The following is a 4,955-nucleotide window of genomic DNA, read 5'->3' as shown; positions in this document are numbered from 1 at the left end:
GCCTCAGATCACCTCTTCCATCCGTGCCGGGCCAAGACCACGGATCAGAGCGCTCACTCGAGTCAAAGGAACTGGACTTTAGGGGTCAAACCTGCTTTGTCACTGTACAGATTACCTAGTGTGAGTGTGTCCTTAGTGATGTTCTGGTTTCATTTGTTGTCCTTCTCTTTATGGATTCTTCTAGCTTTTACTGGCTCTATAATTATTGTTTTGTTGCATATTTTTTCAACACTTATATTTTTATACTTTTTTTTACTTTTTTAATTTTTGTACCGTGTGATTTTCTTCTGCTATCCTGTTCTGCTGCTGTAACACTGTAAATTTCTCTGCTTGCGAAATGAAATAAAGGATTATCTTATCTTTCTTCTCCTGTGTCAGACTGGGACATAAAGTCAGTCCTGGACTTTGACACAACCTGCACCTGAACACAACGTGCTCCCTGGCAGGAGGGTCTTTATACTAGAGCTGCACTAATGATGTGATTTGAATCGTGATTCTGTGGATCATTGTCATGAAAAGAAATGTTCCCATGTTTAGTTCAATGTTCAGTTCAAATCATTGTTCACTTGTTATATTGACTGCTGTCATGAACAGAAACACATGAACACCATGATTCCTTTAAGTGTTTGTGCCCGCTGCTTTGGATCAAGAAGGTCTTAAAGACTCTTCAAAAAGTCCCAGGATTTCCAGATTTGGCGTCTCTCATAAGCTATCTCTATATGCAGATGATCTCCTGCTCTACGTCACCAATCCAACCTCTTCCATTCCCGCTATTTTTGATACATTGGAGCAATTCAGAAAGTTTTCTGGCTATAAAATTAACCTGCACAAGAGTGAATACCTTCCAATTAAATCTCTCCAACTCCCCAAAGCTCTTGGAAGTTTGGCCTTACCAGACTTTTGCAGATACTATTGGGCTTCCAATGTAAAAAAAATCCTTTTCTGGAATGTTAAGATTGTTGTCAGTGACCGTCCTCTCTGGGTCAGCATGGAACTAGCTTCTACACCTGTCTACATTATGGTCAGTGATTTGTTTGCAGCTACCTCTACCAACCAAACAAGTCACACAGAACTCTATTGTCTCTGAGACCTTAAAAATTTGGAGTCAACTTAGAAAGCAACTTGCTCTACACGCCTCATCGAAACAAGCCCCAGTTTTTCGAAACCTTTTTTTTTCTCCACCTTGTTCCGACCTCGTATTTGAATCCTGGTCAAATAAAAGTCTCCAACTCCTTGATGACCTCTATATTGATGGTACTTTCCCTTCATTTGCAGACTTGTCGAAAAAATTCACACTCCCTCAATCTCATTTATTCTGTTTCTTTCAGATTCATGATTTTGTGCAAAATCCTTCCATCACTTTCCTCATTGCCCCCCTGAGTCTTTGATGGACTCCCTTCTATTGCTGAAAACTACACAAAAATCCCTGACTTCAGTCTTATACATTTACATTTTTAGGATAAACCCGACCCCTCTGAATTCCCTGAGAGCTGTCTGGGATCAAGACCTCCAGATAACTATATCTGATGAACAATGGGGCTGTATCCTTAATCTTGTACACACATCCTCGATTTGCGCGAGCCATAAACTTCTACAATGCAAGATCTTGCACAGGAGTCACTTCAGTAATGCAAGGTTAGCTAAGATTCATCCAAACAGAGCTGACTCCTGCAATAAATGTAAACTCACACCGGCTGATCACATGCACATGTTTTTGGTGCCCCAGACTTTTTGATTTTTGGCGTGCAATCTTCGGTACGTTGGGGAAGGTCCTTGGTCGCACAGTGAACTTTGACCCCCCTTGTCGCCCTTTTTGGAATGCCCCCGTCATTTGGTGGGTCCAAAACCTCACAACGCGTTATTGCTTTCACTACCTTGCTGGCGAGGAAGCTCATTCTACTCAAATGGACGCATTCGTCCCCACCGACACACAATAGATGGATTCAATTTTACATTGCGTTAGACTTGAGAAGATTAGATTCTCCCTGAACGGTTCACTACAGGCCTTTCAAAAAACCTGGCAGCCTTTTCTACTTCATATAGATACCTTGCACATTGAAGCTAAAAAACTATGAACTACTGAGTTTGTTTATTTATTTTCTCTTCCCCCACTTTTTTTTGTTTGTTTTTGAGTTCTTTTTTTTTAGGGACCGAAGCACTGACCAGTGCGAAGGACCCTATTGTTTTTCAAATGATTATTATTATTTAGGGACCGAAGCACTGACCAGTGCGAAGGACCCTATTGTTCTTCAAATGATTATTTAGGGACCGAAGCACTGACCAGTGCGAAGGACCCTATTGTAACCCTAATGATTTTTTTTTTTTTTTCTCCGGTCCGTCTCTTTGGAGCCAATTTTGACGGCTTGAACGTGAATGAAAACTCATCAAAATCTCCAATGTCATCGGGTCTGGCGAAAAATTTGATATTCTCGTCATTTTGTAAAAAAATTCGCAAAATGACTCAGTGGCGCCCCCTTCAAATTTTCAAAAGGGCCTCCCAATTGAGGTTTTTTCATCGTACGTGCACGACAATTTTTATGCACATTAAGCATGCAAGATCTCACATAAAATCCTCTTACACCCATTGTCAAAACCAAACAGGAAGTCCGCCATATTTTTTTTCAAGGGCAAAAATTCACGTTTTACAGGTTAGCTATTTGAACAAACTCCTCCAAAAGCAATTATCCCATTGACACAATGAGAATGTCAGTGTGTTCTCGACATGTTGAAGATCTCTCGTTGTGCTCTGCACGTTATTTCCTCGAAGGGCGTGGTCATACGGATGCGTTGTTTGTCACAAACAGGAAGTAGTTTGTTGCGGGCCTTAATATAGTCATACATTCATCAAACATCACACACATGATCCCAGTGGGAAACTAAAACTACATAACTTGTTATAAAAAAGTGGGCGTGGCTAAATGACTCAGTGGCGCCCCCTTGAAACTTTCAAAAAGGCCTCCCCATTGAGGTTTTTTTGTCCTACATGCATGAATTTTTTTATGCTCATTAAGCATGTCAGGAGCTACATAAAATCCTCTTACACCCATTGTCATAACCAATCAGGAAGTCCGCCATATTTTTTTGAATGCAACAAAAATGGCCGAATTTCATGTTTCACAGGTTAGCTATTTGAACGAACTCCTACAACAGCGTTTATCCGATCATCGTAAACTCAGTGTCAGTGTATTCTAGACATGTAGAAGATCTCTCGTTGTGCTCCGCACGTTATTTCGTTTAAGGGCGTGGCCATGGCGTACCATCAAACATTGATGTCTCGGCTCACCCCTATTTTACCTTTATGAATGACCTCCCCATAGAGGTTTTCTTCTCTGACATGCATGACAATTTTTTTGGATGTTAATAATGTCAGGAACTACAATAAATCCTCTTGCACACATAGTCAAAACTAAACCGGAAGTCCGCCATATTTTTTTTTAATGGCGAAAATTCGCGTTTCACAGGTTAGCTATTTGAACGAACTCCTACAAAAGCGTTTATCCCATTGACACAATGAGAATGTCAGTGTGTTCTCGACATGTTGAAGATCTCTCGTTGTGCTCTGCACGTTACTTTCTCAAAGGGCGTGGCCATACGGACGCGTTGTTCATCACAAACAGGAAGTAGTTTGTTATGGGTCTTAATATAGGTGTAGAGTCACCAAACATCAGACACATGATCCCTGTAGAACAATTAAACTTGTCATGTTGTTATGATAAGTGGGCGTGGCTAAATGACTCAGTGGCGCCCCCATGAAATCTTAAAAATGGCCTCCCTATAGAGGTGTCTTGGTCCTACATGCATGGGATTTTATATGCTCATTGGGCATGTCGGAAGCTACATAAAATCCTCTTACACCCATGGTCAAAACCCAACAGGAAGTCCGCCATATTTTTTTTGAATGGCTGAAATTCGCGGTTTACAGGTTAGCAATCTGAACGAACTCCTCCAAAAGCGTTTATCCGATCATCGCAAACGCAATCTTAGTGTGTTCTAGACATGCAGAAGATCTCTCGTTGTGCTCTGCACGTTATTTCCTCAAAGGGCGTGGTCATACGGACGCGTTGTTCATCACAAACAGGAAGTAGTTTGTAACGGGCCTTAATATAGTCATACATTCATCAAACATAACAGACATGATCCCAGTGGAAAAATAAAACTAGACATGTTGGCATAAAAAGTGGGCGTGGCTAAATGACTCAGTGGCGCCCCTTTGAAATTTTCAAAAAGGCCTCCCTGTAGAGGTTTTTTTGGCCTACGTGCATGAAATTTTTTATGCTCATTGGGCATGTCAGGAGATACATAAAAGCCTCTTACGCCCATAGTCATAACCAAACAGGAAGTCTGCCATATTGTTTTTTAATGCAAGAAAAATGGCTGAAATTCCTTTTTCACAGGTTAGCTATCTGAACGAACTCCTACAACAGCTTTTATTCGATCATCGTAAACTCAGTGTCAGTGTGTTCTGGACATGTTAAAGATCTCTCGTTGTGCTCCGTACATTATTTCGTCAAAGGGCGTGGCCACGGCGTACCATCAAACATTGATGTCTCGGCACACTCTAATTTTTTAACCTTCGATGACTGTAAGGCCTACTGCTTGGCCACGTGTCGCGGCTGCACTCCCGCGGTCGCACTCTCGCAGTCGCGACACGTGCCGACATGCGTGGGGTGCTTCGGTCCCTTCATCACCGCTTGCGGTTTTAATTTCTTTTGTTTTTCTTCTTCTCTCCTTTTTTAAGTATTTTGTTGTACTATTTCACTTGTTTATATGTTTTGACTTCTGACTGACTCGTCCTCTTTGTCGTTGTGGTGTGAATGGCTGTTAGTGAATGGGTTGTTTCTAAGGAAGGGGCGCTGCCCTGTAATGGACTTTGGTTTATTATTTTATGATTATGCTCCACTGTTACTGTTGATGCACTTGTGAGTTTATACTGTTGTGCATCTGAAGTATTTTTG

The 4,955-nt window shown here is 41.4% G+C and overlaps 1 protein-coding gene across 1 annotated transcript in view; it reads right to left on the bottom strand.

The window, feature by feature from the left end:
* LOC306836980 (uncharacterized protein) overlaps positions 1-4,955 on the bottom strand; it is a 127,735-nt gene that overhangs the window by 73,318 nt on the left and 49,462 nt on the right. The gene's annotated exons all lie outside the window — the stretch shown is intronic.

The sequence above is a fragment of the Symphodus melops genome (assembly GCF_947650265.1).
Source record: "Symphodus melops genome assembly, chromosome: 16".
Lineage (NCBI taxonomy): Eukaryota > Metazoa > Chordata > Actinopteri > Labriformes > Labridae > Symphodus > Symphodus melops.
This window is presented reverse-complemented; position numbering and strand designations above follow the sequence as displayed.